This window comes from Euphorbia lathyris, chromosome 2 (assembly GCF_963576675.1).
Source record: "Euphorbia lathyris chromosome 2, ddEupLath1.1, whole genome shotgun sequence".
Classification (NCBI taxonomy): domain Eukaryota; kingdom Viridiplantae; phylum Streptophyta; class Magnoliopsida; order Malpighiales; family Euphorbiaceae; genus Euphorbia; species Euphorbia lathyris.
Genome location: NC_088911.1, coordinates 112,963,239 through 112,984,767, shown reverse-complemented (window position 1 = coordinate 112,984,767; position 21,529 = coordinate 112,963,239). Strand labels below are relative to the sequence as shown.

Here is a 21,529-nt window from a genome sequence, read left to right as displayed (position 1 = left end):
TTCTTCTTTATGGATTTGTCACAAACTCCATTTACTGCATTAGCACCACCTGTTTTCAATGGTGAAGGCTATCATATTTGGGCAGCAAGGATGGAAGCACATCTAGAGGCTAATGATCTCTGGGAAGCTGTTGAAGAGGACTACGAATTGTCTGATAATCCAACTATGGCGCAGATAAAAAATCACAAGGAGAAGAAATCAAGAAAGTCGAAGGCCAGGGCTACAGTCTCATCTGATATCTTTATCAGAATCATGACAATGAAATCAGCTTTTGAAGTCTGGAATTTCTTGAAGAAGGAATTTGAAAGAGATGAGAAGATCAAAGGAATGAAGGCTCTTAACTTAATAAGAGAATTTGAATTTCAAAAGATGAAGGATTCAGAAACTGTCAAAGAGTATTCAGACAAATTGCTTAGTATTGCTAATAAAGTAAGATTACTCGGTACTGAATTTCCTGATTCTAGATTAGTTCAAAAGCTTCTTGTGACTGTTCCTGAAAGGTTTGAAGCAATCATTTCTTCTCTGGAAAACACTAAGGATCTGTCAAAAATTAGTTTGGCAGAGTTGTTGAACGCTTTGCAGGCACAAGAGCATAGGAGACTTTTGAGGTCTGAGAATTTTGTTGAAGGTGCATTATTTGCAAAGGGTCAATCTAGCCAGGAAGAAAAAGGGATGAAGTACAAGAAGAATAAATCTGACTTTCCTTCTTGTCATCATTGTGGGAAGAAAGGTCACCACCTTTTAAATGTTGGAGAAGACCAGATCAACAATGTGAGAAGTGCCAAAAGATGGGACATCATCAAAAGATTTGCAAAAAGCAACATTCAACAAAATTCAGAAACCCATGAGAAAAATGTTGCTCAAGTTGCTGATCACGAAGAAGATGAAGATGAGTATCTTTTTGTGGCTTCATGTTTTGCTCCTGGAAATTCAAGTGATGATTGGCTTGTAGATAGCGGATGTACGAACCATATGATTTATGATCGTGCTTTGTTCAAAGAGCTAGATACATCAGCAGTTTCCAAAGTTAAAATTGGAAATGGAGAGTACATTCAAGTGAAGGGAAAAGATGCAGTGGCTATTAAGAGCACTTCAGGTACAAAAATAATCAAAAACGTATTATTTGTGCCTAACATAAATCAGAATTTGTTAAGTGTTGGTCAACTTCTTGAGAAGGGTTTCAAAGTTTTATTTGAAACAAATCACTGCATTATAAAGGATTCAGCGGATAAAGATGTCTTCAAAGTGAAGATGAAAGACAAGATCTTTGCATTGAATCCATTGAAGGATGAGCAAAAAGTGTTTACTGAGACACAAATTAATTCAGAAGTCTGTGAAAAGATGATCTCATTAGGTTTGAGTTCAAAATTTTTGAAAGAGGAGGCTGAGGAGAAAAATCCTACTAGTGCTACTGCATTTGCTTTAGCTGAAGAAGCAAATGTCAGGGATCTAAAAGAAGATGAAGAAGGGGACCTTGACGATTTTAATGGTTTCTCTGAAACTCAAACTCAGTTTGGTGATTATGATGAGATTGATGAGCATGAGGAGAAATTAATTGAGTCATTTTTGTCCAAAGACTCATGTCCACAGCGCACACTTGCGGATCTCATTATTGAAAAAAAAACAAACAGGACACACAAAAAAAAAAGGTTAGAGTTTGCAATAACCAAAGCAAGGAGCAGTGTTAAATTTATGCGTATGATTTTAGTCAGTTGTATCAAGTGGTTTTTTAAATCACTGATTTGTAGGATGTAGTTATTGAACAGTTATTCTTTAACTGTGTCTGCTGTATTTAAACTCAGTATCACATCAATAAACCATATACTTTCCACAGCAAATTGAGTTGTTATCAAATCATCATATTCATTTTCCAACAGTACTGATAATTTTCCTTAACACTAGATAGAGAAGAAATGTTTGGAAAAGTAATGGGATAATAAGTCGTGAAATGATTGTTTCGGTTTCCAAAGGTTTCCGCTGGACTACCAATTAAAAGATCCTCTTCGTCCGCTCATATACATAATTTAACAAGTTAATGTTCTGAAACTCATAAATGTTGTTTACATCGTCTGCAGTCTGGCATGGTTGCAGCTCATAATATGCTTGGAAAAAGTTATGCTATTCTAAGCAATCCAAAACACATGGTACCTTCTCTGTTAGAAACTGGGGCGCGCCTTCTTGTTACTAGATTTCTTGGACAATATATCTCTACTGGCAGTTTAATGTGAGTTTACTTGTAAAGATAACCACAATCCTTATCAGATGACTTTGCTTGAACTTTAATTCGATGTCTCTAAGCTCACATTTCCTTTGTCCATTTTAGTTACAGTTTCAATGTTCAGATAGGTTCTTTTTGGCACTTCACAAGTTCTTGCTTTGACAGGTTACTAGAGGAAGGAGGCACAATTTTTACATTTGAGGGAACTGTTAAAAAGTGTTCTCTCAAAACAATTTTGAGAGTTCACAGACCTCAGTTTTATTGGAAGGTATGAGCTTTGTTGGCATCATTTTTTTGGGGGGGAAGGAATAGATTAGTGAAGAACACAATGAGAATTTTCTATATGAAGAAATCTGTTGACATCACTGACAAAGATGAAATTTTTTTCTCAGATAATAACACAGGCTGACTTAGGTCTCGCAGATGCATATATAAATGGCGATTTTTCCTTTGTAGACAAAAATGAAGGGCTTCTAAACCTTGTTATGGTTAGTCATTGATCCAATTCCTGTGCCAGACTCTTTTTCCTTAACAACATCGTTTCAGCTAATTTTAGTCTAACTTATTGCAGATTCTCATTGCCAATAGAGATGCTAACAAGTCTGTATCGGCAGTGAACAAGAAAAAGTAGGCTGCATATTCTGTCTCTCAGAATACGAATGTAATGCTCCGAATTTCTGAAAACTTACTCTCTCTGTGTTGATCTTAGGGGTTGGTGGACACCAATGCTATTCACAGCTAGCATTGCATCAGCAAAGTTTTTTCTTAGCCATGTTTCAAGGCGAAATACTCTTACACAAGCTCGCAGGAATGTTTCTCGTCATTATGACTTGGTATGTTATTGTATATGAAGTTTAACTCCACATGTTTTGATGTCTTGAGAATGTCAGTGAAGCAACTGTAAATGACATTGAAGTTGATACAATTTATAACCAAATTTATGCAATATTTTGAGAGCTAAATCTTTTGGTCCATTTTTGCTTTTTGTTTATAGAGTAATGAACTTTTTGCACTGTTCTTAGGTGAAACAATGACATACTCCTCGGCAGTATTTAAGGTAAGAAACCCAACCTTATTGTATTCTTTTTTATCTCTTACTTATTCTGTAAGAAGTAATAACATCATTCATGATGAATTTAATATGTAACATATATATTTGAATTTTGTCCATGTGGTTTAAAGACAGAAGATGAAGACTTGAAAGCTGCACAAATGAGAAAGATTTCATTTTTGATTGAAAAGGTAAGCCTGATATCATAAATTTCACTTCATTCTTCCTCATTTCATTAATCATTTTCTAGAGTTGTTTGTCCAATTTAGGCTAGAATCAGCAAGGAACATGAAATTCTTGAAATTGGTTGCGGTTGGGGATCCTTAGCTATTGAAGTTGTGAGAAGAACTGGATGTAGATATACTGGCATCACCCTATCTGAAGAACAGTTAAAATTTGCAGCAATGAGAGTGAAGGAAGCTGGTCTTCAGGTATTAACTTTGAATATCTTGCAAATGAAAAATTACCAAAAATCATCACACTCAGGATTGGAAGAGAGAAGGGCGTCCATTGTCCCCGCCACTGATTACACTTCTATATTTTTAACCATTTATGATATCAGGATCATATCAGATTTCAACTATGTGACTATCGTCAGTTGCCTAAAAACTACAAATATGATAGAATCATATCCTGGTAAGTTTAAATCACAAGATTGAAGAATTGAAAATGATTGAAACATCATACTTGGTATGTGGCTTTTTCAGTGAAATGATAGAAGCTGTAGGTCATGAATTCATGGAGGAGTTCTTCTGTGAATCAGTATTGGCAGAAAACGGGCTTATTGTTTTGCAGGTAACAGGAATAAGTAAAAACATAATAAGTTCAAAATCCATGTCAATTTATTAGCTTGATTTAAGGGTACTTAGATAAGCATGTTTTGAACCCAGTTCACATCAATACCAGAAGAACGTTATGATGAGTACAGGCAAAGTTCGGACTTCATAAAACAATATATATTCCCTGGAGCATGTGTGCCATCATTGACAAGGATAAATTCAGCCATGTCTGCTTCCTCAAGATTATGGTATAACAGACCATTTTCCTAATCCTAATCTGTTTCTATATGAAATTAACTCTATTTTCTTGGATGAAAAGTGTGGAACACGCAGAAAATATAGGGATTCATTACTATCCAACACTCAGATACTGGAGGAAAAATTTCTTGGAGAATAAGAGGTAAGAATTAATCCTCCTTTTTGTACTGCATTTGCTTAAGGATGTTAGGGTGCGTTTGGTATGACGTAATGCAATGTAATGTAATCAAAGTTGTAATGTAATCAAAGTTGTAATGTAATGGAATGGAATGGTGATTTCATTACCATGTTTGGTTTAAAAAAATGATGAAATGTAATTAGCATTACATTACTTATATTTGCTTAGTTAGATATAATTGCAAAATTTTATTTACATAATTAAAATCAACAAAAAAAAACATGAAAATCGTGAAATTAGTATATAATTTTCCGTGTTTTCATAGTATTTTTTCTTTACATTTTTCTCGTTTTTCGTTTTCCATTTTCACCATTTTTTTCTCATTTTTTTTTTTTTTTGCTTTTTTTTTCGTTTTTAGGTTTTCTAGTTTTTGCGTTTTTGAGAATGATGAGAAGTGAGATTTGAAAAATGAGAGGTTAGATGGAACTTTAAAGATAGAAATTAGGATTACTTGTTGGATGTAATGAGAATTCAATCCTTTTTTTTATGTAACGGGGATTACAATAGTTGTTAAACAAAATTTAATCTATGGATTTCTCATTCCATTACAACAAAACTTTAAAGTGCAACCAAACATGGTGATGACCCTTCAATGTAATGGGCATTCCATTACAAAGCCCATTACATCTTACCAAACGGGCCCTTAAGGTTTTATTTAAATGGTTTAATCTTTTATTGTTAGTAAAATTTTGGAGCTAGGATTCAACGAAAAGTTCATAAGGACATGGGAGTATTACTTTGATTATTGGGTTAATACACATATTTGCCCTCGTGTTTTCTCGGAAAAACACATATGCCCCTGTATCAAATAAACCCACTAAAATCTCCTTGTACTTGTCACAACCCTACAAATATACCCCACACTAACGGAATGATGATTTGGCACAAACGTCGTTCCACGTGGAACGCCACGTCATGCCACGTCAACTGCCAACAAATCAAAATGAATCCTACGTGGCAAAGTAAAAAGGGTTAATACACATATTTGCCCTCGTGTTTTCTCGGAAAAACACATATGCCCCTGTATCAAATAAACCCACTAAAATCTCCTTGTACTTGTTAATAAGTTATCATGCCACGTCCCTTTTTTAAAAATTTAAATAATTAAAAATATGTCTACATGGCAGTTCATATAAGTAGCAGTTCATACCTAGGAATAGGTTTACCCTAACGTCTAAAATGAGAAAGAGTCGAAAGAAAGAGAGAGAGAGTGATTTCCCTAATGCTCGCATTATTCTCCATCTCCTTGAAGGCTATCAGGTACGAATTAATTAAACTTTGAAACAGTCATTAAGCTTTTGGGTTAAACGGTTTCTATATTTTACAGGTTTACATTCAGCGAGTGTTTGCTACTATTGAGAAATGATATGCTCATAAATATCCAGAAAGCGGCTTTATAATTGTGTTCAAACCAGAAATGTTTCTGATTCTATGTTTTATTGAGTTGATGATTTCAATTATATGCAGTTCATGGATGATGCGGTCAAATTCATGAACAAGTCGTTTTAGGATGAATTCTGACACAAGAAGTTGTATGCTGTGACTTAGGAATTACAATGCTATGTAGACATATTTTTAATTATTTAAATTTTTAAAAAAGGGACGTGGCATGATAACTTATTAACAAGTACAAGGAGATTTTAGTGGGTTTATTTGATACAGGGGCATATGTGTTTTTCCGAGAAAACACGAGGGCAAATATGTGTATTAACCATTTTTACTTTGCCACGTAGGATTCATTTTGATTTGTTGGCAGTTGACGTGGCATGACGTGGCGTTCCACGTGGAACGGCGTTTGTGCCAAATCATCATTCCGTTAGTGTGGGGTATATCCGTAGGGTTGTGACAAGTACAAGGAGATTTTAGTGCGTTTATTTGATACAGGGGCATATGTGTTTTTCCGAGAAAACACGAAGGCAAATATGTGTATTAACCCTTGATTATTGTTCAGCTGGCTTCAAAACGCATACACTTGGAAATTATCAGGTATTTCTACACTTTAATGTTCAACTTTTTTATTGGCATGATCAATGTTAAAGATGTTAGGAATATCAAGATTATTACATTTATACAATGAATGCAGGTTGTTCTTTCCCGTCCCGGTAATATAGTTGCACTAGCTGATCCATATAGAGGATTTCCTTCTGCTTCTGTCTGATTCCTAGATCAAAGAAGGAAGAATTGAAAAAATGAAATTGCTACACTTAGGCCCGTTTGGTAAGATGCAATGGGCTTTGTAATGAAATGCCCATTACATTGAAGGGTCATTACCATGTTTGGTTGCACTCTAAAATTTAATTGTAATGGAATGAGAAATCCATAGATTAAATTTTGTTTAACAACTATTGTAATCCCCATTACATGAAAAAATGGATTGAATTCTCATTACATCCAACAAGTAATCCTAATTTCTATCTTTAAAGTTCCATCTAACCTCTCATTTGTCAAATCTCACTTCTCATCATTCTCAAAAACGCAAAAATTAGAAAACCTACAAACGAAAAAAAAAGCAAAAAATAAGAATGAAAAATAAAAAAAAATGAGAAAATAGAAAAAAAAACGGTGAAAATGGAAAACGAAAAACGAAAAAAAATGTAAAAAAAAATACTATGAAAACACGGAAAATTATATACTAATTTCACAATTTTCATGTTTTTTTTTTGTTGATTTTAATTATGTAAATAAAATTTTGCGATTACATTTAACTAAGCAAACATAAGTATTGTAATGTTAATTACATTTCATCATTTTTTTAACCAAACATGGTAATGGAATCACCATTCTATTCCATTACATTACAACTTTGATTACATTGCATTGCATTACGTCATACCAAACGCACCCTTAATGTTCAACTTTTTTATTGGCATGATCAATGTTAAAGATTTTAGGAATATCAAAATTACATTTATACAATGAATGCAGGTTGTTCTTTCCCGTCCCGGTAATATAGTTGCACTAGCTGATCCATATAGAGGATTTCCTTCTGCTTCTGTCTGATTCCTAGATCAAAGAAGGAAGAATTGAAAAAATGAAATTGCTATTGATATTGTTACTTTAATACCACAAGAGTCTATTGAGAACATATCTTTTCCTGCCAATTTTTTTAGCAAGAGGCGGCTCCTAAGGCTCGAACCTGTGACTTTTCGGTCACACGACAACAACGTTTATAGTTGCTTTAAGGTTCGGACTTTGTAGTTGTCCTATCTTACATAAAATTCTGTAATTAAATGTTAAAAGTAAAGTATTCTGCCTAATTCCTAGTTTTTCTTCCTGGGGACTTGGTAGGAAGTATTTATGATCCTCCTATGGGATTTGATTTAGAAGAAGGCAATGTATGTAGGCTGTTAATGTAAATTATTCTTGGACCTCCAAAGTCCTACATTCGGGGTTATTAACATCCAAATCCATGAGAAATTATACCATGTGCCAGGCATACCATATCACAATCTGATGTGGTATGTCATGGCCAATAATTAATGACAAGTGTTTTTAATTAAATTTCTCCAACAATTAAAACAAATTATTTCCACTCTTCTCATTACAGGATTTTTACCCCATCCTTACCCTTCTCTTCCCTTCTTAAAAAACCATTGTCATCCACCTCCGCCTCCTCCATTATTGCCATGTTACTAGTTTCCACTTCTGGTCACTATTAAAATTGCATATGGAAGGTTTTTTTTTCAATTTCTTTCCCTTCTGTTACTGATAGAATTTCAGAATTAGGAAAAGAGAGAAGAATTAGGAGAATCTTAGAAAGAGAGAAAGCAATCTTGCTAAATTCATTCATGCCTACCAACTTTTCAGCAACGTTACATATAGAACCGTTTGTTGGACCAGCACACAACATGTGTCTGCCCTATTCTCTTTCTTCTAACAACTTAACAAATTAAAAGCAATAACTACTGTGCCTAAACGCATTTGATTGTGAACAAAACGCATAAGATGAAAAACAGAATTTTAATACATAACATTCCATTCCCCTTAAGACCTTGCCTCAAGGTCCAACTCAGGATACCTCTTCTGTAGTTCAAAAGCAAATTCCCATGTAGCCTCTTCTTTAGTGCCTCCTGTCCATTGTACCAACAGTTTGGTAGCTGCACTATTTCCTCTTTTTACCATCTTCCTGTCAAGAATGGCTATTGGTACTGGAAAAGAACTTGATTCTTCTAGTGGAATTATTGGTAGATCTGTTGAAGTAACAACTTGGGTGGTGATTCTCTTTTTGAGTTGTGACACATGAAAAACAAGATGTATATTCGAAGTTGTTGGCAAACTAAGCTTGTAAGCCATTGTTCCTACCTTGTCCTCCACTTGATAGGGTCCATAAAATAGGGGTGACAGCTTCTGGTTAGTTCTTGTTACTGTACTTTGTTGCCTATAGGGCTGCAACTTAACATAAACCCAGTCTCCAATCTCAAATGCCCTTTCAGTCCTGCCCCAATCAGCTTGCTGTTTCATCCTGTGTTGTTCCTTCTCGAGCTGGTATTTCATAATTCCTAATGTTATTTCTCTATCCTTGAGCATTTTGGTCTACAGCCTCTACCTTTGAATCCCCTGGAAAATAAGGAATGCGTAAAGGAGGGGGAATTCCATAAACTGCTTCAAATGGGGTGAGGTGAGTTGATGTGTGGTAATTGGTGTTATACCACCATTCGTCCAAGGACAACTAATTTTCCCACTTTTTAGGATTTCCATGTGTCATACATCTCAAATAAGTCTCAAGACACCTATTGACCACTTCTGTCCGACCATCAGTTTGTGGATGATAGACTGTAGATTTGGCTAGATCCACTCCTTTCAATTTGAAGAGCTTATTCCAGAAGGTACTCATAAACACTGGGTCTCTGTCACTTACTATAGTAGAGGGTGAGCCATGGATCTTAAAACCTTGGTTAAGGTACAAAAGAGCCACAGAATGAGCAGAATAAGGATGGCTTAATCTCAAAAAATGAGCATACTTGCTGAGTCTGTCAACTACCACTGGAATAACCTCCTTACCATTGGATTTAGGAAGCCCTTCAATGAAGTCCATGCTGACATCTGTCCAGATCCCCTCAGGAATAGCCAAAGGATGAAGCAATCCTGGTGTCCTTACTGTCTCATATTTGCAAGTCTGGCAAATGGGGCAGTTTCATTTGTAATTTCTGACATCCTTTTCCATCCCTTTCCAGTAAAACAATAGTTGCAGCCTTTTGAAGGTAGCTTGCATTCCTAAATGCCCCCCAACCGCAGTGTCATGCATAAGTTGTATGAGTTTGATCTTAAGCTCACTACTGTCTCCTACTACAAGCTTACCCTTCCTCCTTAGTATGCCCCCTAACCAGGTATAAGGGTTGTCCTTCTCACAGCTTCCCTGCAACTCTCCAATGATTGATTGTAGTTTAGGATCTACTATCCAACTAGCCTCAATGTCTGGCATGAGACTCTGCACTGGGGTTGACAAGGTCAATGCCATCAGTTCTGCTACATGAAGTCTAGAAAGGGCATCAGCAGCCAAGTTTTCTTTGCCCTATTTATAAGTAATCTCAAAATCATAACCAAATAATTTGGCTATGTATTTCTGGTGGTGAGTGGTAGTAATCCTCTGCTGCAGCAAAAATTTAAGGCTCCTATGGTCCGTTTTGATCACAAATTTACTATGACTTAGGTAGTGGTCCCATTTCTTGACCGCATGGACAGCTGCAAGCAATTCCTTCTCGTATACAGAGAGAGCTTGATGCCTCTGAGCTAGAGCCTTGCTGATATAAGCTATGGGATGCCCCTCCTGCATCAACACAGCTCCAATGCCACTATCACAGGCATCTGTTTCCACTACCAAAAATTTATTAGGCATAGGTAGGGCTAGCACTGGAGCTGTGGTTAGGGCTTGCTTGATGGCTTCAAATGCCTCAGTTGCTTGATCATTCCAAACAAAGCCATCTTTTTTAAGTAGATCAGTTAAAGCCTTACTCTTAACCCCATATTGCTTGATGAATCTCCTATAATACCCTGCCAGCCCCAAAAAAAAAACCCTTAACTGCTTTAAGTTAGTTGGTATATGCCAATTGGACACAGCCTCAATCTTCTTAGGATCTGTGGACACTCCCCCATTGTGTATAATGTGTCCAAGATACTCCATAGAGGAGCTCCCAAAGCTGCACTTGCTTTCCTTAGCTAAAAGTTGGTGTTCCTGCAATTTACTAAACACCAAGCGTAAATGTGTAATATGACTTGACATATCAGGGCTATAGACTAAGATATCATAAAAAAGACCAATACAAATCGCCTTAAGAATGGTCTGAACACCTCATTCATTAAACTCTGAAAAGTAGAAGGAGCATTAGTGAGGCCAAAGGGCATCACAATAAATTCATAATGGCCTTCATGGGTTCTGATAACATCGGGATATTATCCAAAGGATCAAAGGAGATATTTACCCAAACGACCACGTATTGAACCGGTCAAAGAAGGCAATGGCGTATCAAGCAAGACATCCGATGGGCGGATCACCGAGACTCCGCCACACAGGATCCGTAGTCAAACCTACGGGAGATCCGCCACTACCCTTTGATCCGCCAGCTGAGCAGCTGAGTAGCTGAGCCGATTCCTCAATAAAGGCAATTAATGGACTATTAATAAGCTAACGGACATACTAAAAGGAAACTTGTAACCGCCATTAATGAAGCATTAATGGAGACTTTCTAGTTACCGATGGTTACAACTACATGACTATATATAGCTTGCATCTCAAGCTATCAAGGTACACATTCACACAATCCTAGAAACCCTACTTTGTCAATTCAGTTTATTCCATCATTCTTTATACTGACTTTGGCATCGGAGCTTCCCCCCGTCGAACCCAACGACGCCCCCACAGGGACGGAAGCTAATCGGAAATTCTCCACTAGTCATCAATTGGTGCGGTGAAGGTGGATCCCTAACCAAATAAGGGTTTTGTTCACATTGTAAAACATGATGAGTGGAGGATCTAATCCCTCAAAAGGGATTGAAACACCATCGGTAACTCCATCAACCAATCCTTTAACAAACGCTGGCCACGTTGATTCTGAAGCTCCTACGGTGCATGGTGAGGGAAGTATGTCACCTGACTCGTTTCTTGAAATATGTGTGGGATCCATAGGAAGAGAGTTTGGCCCAGAGATGGAGAGCCGCTTAAGGTCGTACATGTTAATTCCCCCGCTTCGACGTACGGCACCAACTCCTTTGGCATCTCAATGGAAAAATATAACCATAGGACCAAACGCTCGTGATTCTTCGTTTTTTCACTCTCAACCTGCGGATTCCACGGTGATTACTTCTGTGGCAACCAGTGACCCGCCACTAAATCGATGACTGTTTTCTGACAGCGCGAAAGGGAGTCGGAGGAATGATCAAATTTTTCCTGAGGGATCTGCAAACCCAAGGATTAACATTGGCGGGTCTCGAGCTCTTAATAACTCCAGGTCTAATCCCCCAGAAGGTCGGAGACACAAAAAGCATAGGAGGACGAATGGCAGGGGACGATCAAAATCTCCATCTCGCTTAAAGCATAGAGCTTCCCGGCGAGGTAGATCTCCTCCGCCCGCAAAGCGTAGGAGCAGTAAGCAGCCAGTTGAGGAACCTCGTCAAGATAGGCAACACCTGCCTCCGAATCAAAGAGCTAATGGGCAGGCTCCACTAGGAGGACGTGGCGAGAGTGGTTCGCCATCGAATCCTTCATCTAATTCCAGTTCTTCATCTTCTCCAAGTAGATCCCCATGTAGAGGACGTTCCAGGGAGAATCCCGGGAATATAGCGGATCTAATTAGAGATGAGGTGCGCCGCCAGAATGAAGAGAATGTGAGACATAATCCATTCGCCAATCGGGATTCTCCCTTTACAGCGTGGATCGAAGCTGAGGAAACGGATAGGCATTTTAAAATTCCTAATATCCCTGTCTATACGGGCATGGAAAATCCTGAAGCCCATGCCAGGAAGTACCGCATGTTGCTCAACCTTAACCGAGCCAGTGAAGCGGTATTATGTCGGATGTTTATCACCATGCTTGGCGGACCCGCTTATGATTGGTTCCAATCTTTACCTCCAGGATCAATAGACAGCTGGGATCAGTTGAGTAGAGAGTTTTGTGCAAAATTCGCCGGGTGCATCCTCTAGTGGTCAAATCGCGGAAGCTTTTTGAATTGAAACAGAAAGCAAATGAACCCCTTCGAGAATATGTAAACAATTTCAACAAATTGTGTATACGAATTGTTGATGTGGATGTCTCCATGGCGGTGGCAGCTTTAGTGAAAAACACCACGTGTAAAAGCTTACAGGAAGATCTGATCAGAAAGAAGCCCAGACATATGGCAGAATTGATAGAAAGATGCAAGGATTTCATGGAGGTGGATGACATCCGTAGGGAGTCAGTATCTCCGCCTAAAAGGGACAAGGGCGAATCTCGTAGATGGGATAAAGAGAAGGACAAACATCCTGACTCGTCATCCAGAGGCAGGCGTAGAGGCTCTAAGAACAAATCGGCATACATACCGTCGTTTACACCATTAAACGCCTCCAAAAGCGAAGTGCTGATGTGGATAGAAAACAGCCAGCACAAACGGAGCATTTCATACCCCGAACCAAAAGGGGGGGAGTACACCAACACGGGGAAAAATCCCAAAAATTATTGCAAGTACCACAGAAGGAATGGTTATGATACAGACGCGTGTTGGGAGTTGGCCAGGGAGATAGAAATGCTTATAGAAAGGGGAAAGCTAGATAGGTTCATCCAAAATGATAATAAGAAAGGAGATAATGATAAGTCAAGGGATGATCAGAAAAAGAAGGCGAAGGGGACCATCAATGTCATAGCAGGCGGACCAGGATATCAACCTGTGTTGAAAAAGGCAAAGACCACCGCTCTGGATAGGGCATCACTCAATCGCCCTTTTGCGGACGTAGGCCCAGAGGTTCCCCCTCACGCAGATGCTCTAGTCATTACCATAATGGTAGAAGGATGGGAAATGAAAAGAGTAATGATTGACACTGGAAGTTCGTGCAACGTCATTACAAGAGGAGCATTCGCCAAACTTATGGTCGATCCAGTCCAAGTGGAAACCACTATTGTGGACATCCTTGGAGTAATAGGGCACACAATCCAAACGAAGGGACAGGTAACGTTAGATTGCGAGTTGGCGGAAGAAGATCAAACCTGGAAGGGAGATCTGGAGTTCTCCATTATAGATGGTCAATTGGCCTTTCATCTAAAGGTTGTCTTATGTATGTCGAAAGGATGCATTCGAATCTGATAATAGCCTGTAGTGAGGTCTATCTTGGTGAACACAGTAGCACTGTGCAACTCGTCAAATAACTCCTCTATCACTGGAATTGGGAATCTATCCTTAATTGTCTTCCCATTTAGTTCCCTATAATCAATGCACATACGCCATGTATTGTCCTTTTTCTTCACTAACACCATCGGCGATCAGTAAGGGCTAACACTGTTTTGAATCGTACCATTGTCCAACAACTCTTGAACCATCTTTTCTATCACATACTTCTGCAATCCTGAATGCTTATAAGGTCAAATATTAACTGGTGTGGCTCCTTCTACCAAAGGAATCCTGTGATCATGGGTTCTTTGTGGAGGAAGAGATGTAATTTTGTTTAATAGAAAGTGAAACTCATTAAGTAAGGGTTGTAGTTCTGGTGGAATTATTTCTGTGTTCTGGCTAGGTAGGGTGGAAGAAATGGGTTGTATCTGGGCTAAGAAAGTTGTATGGCCATGGGAAAGCATCCTAAGGATGTTTTGTTCAGAGGCAAATTTGACTGGAGTGTGTATGATTCCCTGTAAAGAAAATCTTTGCCCTTCTAAGGTGAAATTCATAGTCAAGGAGTCAAAATTCCACATTATATTCCCTAAGGTTACCAACCATTGTATTCCCAACACCATTTCACAGCCCCCTAAAGTCATAACTAGGAAATCAGAGGTAAATTTTTGTCCCTGCATGACCCAAACAAGTTTTTCACACACATAACCACAAGTGATCACTTGACCATTAGCTACTGTAATACTAAGAGGAGAAATTTTTGTCAATTCACAACCCATACCTCTAGCTAATGTCAAATCCAGTACATTATAGGTTCTAACTGAGTCCACTAGGATGTGGATGGTTTGCTTCTTATGTGTCCCTGTCAAACGCATTATCTATGGTGCAGCTTCTAACAACCCTCCCATCACACACAAGGATATGACTGGTGATTTAGTCTGAGTTTCCCCTGCATTTTGCCATTCCCCTTCTTCTTCAAGCTCTGGACACTCTTGGACCATTATCATGCATATATTTCTTTTTGCATTGATGTCCTGGTGAAAACTTTTTGTCACACCAGAAACAGAGGTTTTTGGCTCTCTTATCAGCCAATTCTGCTTCAGTCAGCCTTCTAGTCTTTGGCTGAAGTTGGTTATTGCTCTTAGCTTGGTATGGTTGGATTTGATTAGAGTTTGGTAAAAGTTTAGGAATGTTAGGGGTGGGTAGCAGTGGTGGTTTTGTGTGGTTAAGTGTATTGGTATGGGCATAGTAGTTTGGGTTGAATCCTGTTAAAGGAGAAGAAGTCTTGGCATTGATCAAGGATCTCCCTGGCCTAATGGTTGTAAGATAGGCTTCTTGTATCCTGGCTAAGGCATAAGCCTGATGCAGTGTCTTGGGTCCATGCATCAACAAAGGATACCCTATTTCATCCTTCAATCCACTTATAAAGCATCTCAGTATGTTTTCCTCAGACAAGGTAACCTTGTGAGAGCAAATATCGAAAGCTTCAATATAATCTATCAGTGCTCCTGTTTGGTTCAGCCTCCTGAGATCTACCATTGGATCCTCATAGGCTATTTCCCCAAACCGATTCTTGATCACCTTAGTATATTCCTCCCATGGCGGTTCTTCTAACCTTCCTCTGTTCTTCAGATATGTTTGATGCCACTATAGGGCACGGCCTGAGAGATAAAGTGAAGCCAATTTCACCTTCGTATCTACAGGAGTAAGATCAATATGAAAAAAATATCCGCATCTGAATAGCCACCCATCCAGATCGGTGCCGTCAAAACGGGGAAAATCTACTTTTGCAAACGGAGTAGAAAGCTAATCAGATGAATCTGATGATCCTCCAGAACTAAGAGTGACTAAATTGCTTGTTTTTAGGGGAAGCAACTGCTTAAGCTCGTCGAGGATAGTACTCTGTGTCTTGGAAATTAACTCCCCAAGGGCTTGCTCCTGCTTCTTACTGTGTTCAGCGAGCATGGTTTTCACCATACCCTTCAAATTTTCTTCGATTTTCTTCAAATCATGGGCACGAGTTCCTTCTGCCATGGCGATTTAGATGTGGTGAGGGAGCTCAGGCAAGGACCGATGCTCTGATACTAAATATTACTGATAGAATTTCAGAATTAGGAAAAGAGAGAAGAATTAGGAGAATCTTAGAGAGAGAAAGCAATCTTGCTAAATTCATTCATGCCTCACAACATTTCAGCAACGTTACATATAGAACTATTTGTTGGACCAGCACACAACACGTGTATGCCCTATTCTCTTTCCTCTAACAACTTAATAAATTAAAAGCAATAACTATTGTGCCTAAACGCACTTGATTGTGAACAAAACGCATAAGATGAAAAACAGAATTTTAACACATAACACCTTCCTTATAATTTTCCATCAACCAAACAAGAAATTTGCAAGAAAGTTCCAATTTTTTCTCTTTTTATTTAGGATTTCTCGACTCTCAGTTTGGTTGCAGAGAAAATAAGGAAGAAAAAACATAGGTTTTCAAATAGACGATCCTGTATTAATTCTCTCTCAAATTTTTTTAACTCTCAAACAATAAATGATACCAAAAAAAAATTGAATTCCATTGTCGTCCTTTTAAAACATTCCACATTATCTGTCTGTTCTGTCTGGTTCTGAGGAAAAGAGGAGAAAATCCAGTTAGGGAGAATTTAAGAAACAGATTAACAACACACAACAAAAGCCGCAACACATCTAAGCCTCTTTATGTGTTGCTACCTCTCTGATTTTTCCCCAAACTGGAATTGAAGGTTAAGATCTAAGTTCATAGAGAAATTTTCAAACCCCTCGCATCTCTGACCGCAACGGAGTAGCTGAGGTGACTGACGAAGGAGGACGAATGGAGTAATTGGTAGCCAGCGGGAGGAAAACATTGGAGGAGCAATAAGGTAGCTAGCGGTGGTTTATGAAAAGGGTGGCGGAAGCAAATTCTGTTTCTTTTTCTTTTTTGCAGGGAAAAGAAATATAAATAAAAAACACCACAACACATTAGTCCGGGATTAGCCGAGGAAAGCTAACTCCCACATTATCTTCAAAAAGCAAAGACAGCAGGAACTCGGGGGAGAAGAGAAAAAAGACATGACCAAGGCCCTCTCATGGCCATCCGCCACCCGATTTTGCTCTCTGTAAACATGGCAAAAATTGACAGTATCAAAAGAGAAGCAAGTCCTTCTAATTGCTTTAACTAAATTCTGGCTTCCTAAACACAGAGCTCTTTTATCCGAAATCATATTAATCGCTTCGAGATTGTCTGACTCCATGAGCAGCTTTCTAATCCCCAGGTCCTCCACCATCCCAAGCCCTGAAAAGATACACCAGAGTTCTGCAATAAACGAAGAACCCAAGCCCAGATTTTGAGCAAAACCCGACAACCAAGCACCTTCCGCATCTCTCAAAACACCGCAGGCAGCAATTCTCCCGTTCTCTTTACACGATCCATCATTATTCAACTTCAGCACCCCCTCACATGGTCTTCCCCAACCTAACAGATGAACAGCCGCCCCTTGGATAGACCCGGCTAAACTATCAACCTTCAAAACTCTCATTAATTGTTTTAATTTTACTGAAGATTTTGTTTTTGATAATAGTGAAATATTTTTTTAATTATTAAAACAATTAATTTTAATAACACTTGTCATTTAATTATTGGCCATGGCATACCACATCAGATTGTGATGTGGTATGCCTGGCACATAGTATAATTTCTCCCAAATCCATATATTACGTTAACGTAATAGTACATACTAAAAACACAATAAATGAGTAAAAAATGCAAAATGGGATTCTGACATTCTAAATCGCTTACACGATGTTAGATTGTGAATCGGAAATTTTGAATTTTTCGGTTACTTTTACTCGGTTTTAAGGTCTAAAAATTACAACTCCACAATTAAATGATTATTTAGTTATTAATAAGTGTTCATGGATATCTATTGATATTAATCAGAATTATTAGACCTGAAAATAAGGTGACATTATCCATAGAATTTAGTCAAGGCAATTAGAAGGATTTGCTCCTCTTTCGATAATATCAACTTCTGTCATGTTTACAGAGAGCAGAATCAGGTGGTAGATCGGCTTGCTGCAGAAGGCCGTGATAGGGCTTTAGGCGTCTCAATTTTCTCGTCTCCCCCTGATTTCCTTTTGTCTTTGCTTTCGGAAGATAATGTGGGAGTTAGCTTTCCTAGGCTAATCCCGGACTAACTTGTTGTGGTGTTTTGCTTTTTCTTTCTTTTCCCTACCAAAAAAAAATTGAATAAAACTAAAAGTTTAATAACTATCAGATCCAAACGATGATATGTTATTTATCTCAAATTGATTTGTTTATTTTGAATTATCTCTATAAACACATATTTTTATATTTTTAATTTTGAAATTAAATAAAAAGGGGTGAAATTAAAACTAAATTTAAAGGTTTGAAAAGTATGAACTGTTAGGAGAGCTATTCGAACTTCTGAAATGTTGGTAAAATGACTTTTTATCCTTTAGCCATGTGTGTGTCTAAGAGTGTTTTTCTATTCCATATAGGAAACTTATGAGAAGTTAAAAGGGTTTATATTGTTTTAGGTCTTATGGGTTATCAAGTTGTGTTAAAATGAGTTATCAAGTTGAAAGATGATGCTTCTAAGCTTGTCGATCGGGATTCAGCCAACCGATGATGAATCCTTCGATGATTAGATTCTAGTGTCCTCCTGATCGGGGAGGATTGTCTTCCTTTTCTCACTTGGACTGATGTTATAAGGGGATTGGTCAGCATGCCTTATGTTTTGGGACTAATGGCATCGCATCGGGGAGACTCTTTTCCCTATTGATTGGGTGTCCAGATCTCTTATTCGGCTTTTAAGAGATCCATCTTGTTGAAGATAGAAGCTTCATACAATGTGGTGTCCGGTCGAGCAGTTAGTATTCTTAGGTTTATTTACATACCTGAATGTTTCTTCTGGCATTTGAATGGCGTGTTCTTGCCTCATGATGCTGACGATCTCATGGACAAAATTAAGGTTTTCTGCGAGACGTCGGGAGATTGTGCCCAATAGCCTTTGTTGTTGGCGCTCTAGGACTTCATCTTCTTCCACCTTTTCCAGAATTGGGTCGTCATTGCCCTGTTGAATTCAACGTGCCTCTTCTTCTACGGTTGTTTTCTAGATCTCTGTTGTGGGAGTGTATTGGTGGAAGGAATTTCATATAACTGTTTAAATGAGTCATCGTTGTATCATTTCACGCTCATCACACCAATTTAACATGGTTCAACTTGCGACTGCATATAAGCAAGGTCAAAGGGGATCGTTGTACGACGAACCTGCTCTGATGTCTAACTCAGTTAATGAAACGACTTGAGGATGATGACAATAAGTAAACTAAAGTTGTAATGCAAGCTTAATAGAATGAGTGAACTTGTTTACTATGAGCTGAGCTTGCCCTATTTATATTGATGTCGAACTACAGAAGACGGTTATAGAATATAGAATAGGGTGGGTCACGTGTCTCATGTTGATATGAGGAAGTGTGCCCAGATATTGGGACATGATATCTTTGAAGACCACTTGACCCGTGATTTTCGAAATCAAACGTAATTATGGTAACGATTGGATCCTTGACTGAGTTTCGTGAGACTTTTTGAATCAAGCTCTTTGATATGCAGTTGTAGTACCTTATTTTGCTAAAGAAATGTCACGTACTCTCCGTCTCTGAAAGTTGATTCGGACTTCTAAGACGCCACATAACAGAATTATATTTATCACATCGATAAATTTTCTTTGTTATCCTTATTTTCTTTTAGAAAATTCCACCAAAGTCTATCATATTAGGTTAGAAAAATTATATTATGTTTTTTTATTAAAAATAAATATATTATGTTAGAAAGGGATAAAGAAGAATGTTTAAAATATACAAACCGGAGAGGCTCGGACCGGCTGTCTGGCTGGTTTCCGGTCCGACCGGTCAAACCGGCCGGTCCGGTCCGGTCCGAGCCTGATAACATTGATAATAACTCAATATAGATATATTTTGGAAATATTTCAATTTTTGTTGTTGTTGAGATAAATTTAATGAGAAAATATAGTGATTTTTATTTGTTATTTGTTATTTTTAACTTAATTCGGTTTGTTCGGTTTAAACCGAACCGCATATTTCGGTTCGGTTTTAATTCGGTTTTACCTATTATTCGGTTCGGTGTCGGTTTGAATTATTTTAATCATTTCGGTATTCGGTTTTTTCGATTCGGTTCGGTTTTGTACCGATGCACACCCCTACTAAGTGATCTATATTATGTGTGGTCTAGTGAAACCTAAATAAAGCAGTCTACGAATCAACCTTCAAAACTGATAAGGTTGATAAGATTTTGGCAGTATAGACATAATTCTATACTATATATCATGCCTTTTATTTATATATATATATATATGAGATAAAAAGTAAAGGTTAAACATGAATTCGTCCTGGAATTTTATAAGATCTCATTAAGGAGAAAACAATACCCACACCCTATGAAAATTCTAATTTGGGATTTGAAGGGTCGTATTAAATATTTTTGGGGCTTGTGTTAAATGAAAAAAAATTGGTCTCTATTCATTAAAAAAATTAATATTTTCATATACTAATAGTTTCTACAAAATGAAATACCAAAATACTTTTAAGGGTTAAGGTGCAAAAATACCCCTAACGTTTTGGATCAGGACCAATTTTACCCCTAACGTCTAAAATGATACAATTTTATCCCTAACGTTTGTAGGCAAAAGCAATTTTACCCCTAACGTGGATAAATTGAGTCAATTTCAGAAATAATTCATCAAACTGTCTTCTCAGTTATGAATTTTATCATCTACACTTCACATGTGCGTCATTTTATCAGTAACAAATCATAAACATATGTTGGGATATGAAAAAAATAAAAAAAATAAAAAAATATACTGTCTTTTGTACGAATTAGACAAAAAAATTCAAAAAATTCACCGAATTTATAAATATTAAGCTCCAATTCTATTATTAAATTAAAAAAAACATGAAATCTTTTTTTAGAATGAATTGATATGCAATTGGTGCAAAATAATGAACAAAAATATTTGTGTTTTATAATATTGTCTGAAATTGATCCAAATTACCAATGTTAGGGGTAAAATTGCTCTTGGCTACAAACATTAGGGGCAAAATTGCACCATTTTAGACGTTAGGGGTAAAATTGCTCCTGACCCAAAATGTTAGGGGTATTTTTGCACCTTAACCCTACTTTGAACTTAATTTTTAGCATTATAAATATAATTAAATAATTAAATTAGATATTGTATAATGACAATAAAAAAAATTTGGGCCCCTTAAAACTCTTAGAGTGTTAATTTTCTGGATAAATTAACATTCACTTAATTTTTCACATAATAATTAATAACAATAATTTATTTAAATTTGTATAATAAAAAAATTAGGTCCCCTTAAATTTGGGACCTTGTGCGGAAAAACTCTGTGTACACCATTCTCCTACTCCCCTGGGGATTTCCCATTCCCGTTACGGTAGATCTATGAGGACCCGAATCTCCATCTTGTTTACATTCCTACCAATTTTGAAAAAAAAAATAGATTGCCAAGTTGACAATTTGAAAACATCTTTATATTAAGAGATTAACCCTAGCAGTAATAGTAAATATCCCGCATGAACTTGATTCAAAAAAATATCCACATGAACTATGTACTACTTTTAATACAGGTTTAATGCCTCTAGACTCAACAATTGTAATATATTTTAGGCCATTTGTA

At 37.4% G+C, this 21,529-nt stretch overlaps 1 pseudogene; it reads left to right on the top strand.

Moving 5' to 3' along the window:
• The window catches only part of LOC136217379 (uncharacterized), a 28,029-nt pseudogene extending 20,545 nt beyond the window's left edge, over positions 1–7,484 (top strand).
• The last annotated feature ends 14,045 nt before the right edge of the window (positions 7,485–21,529 follow it).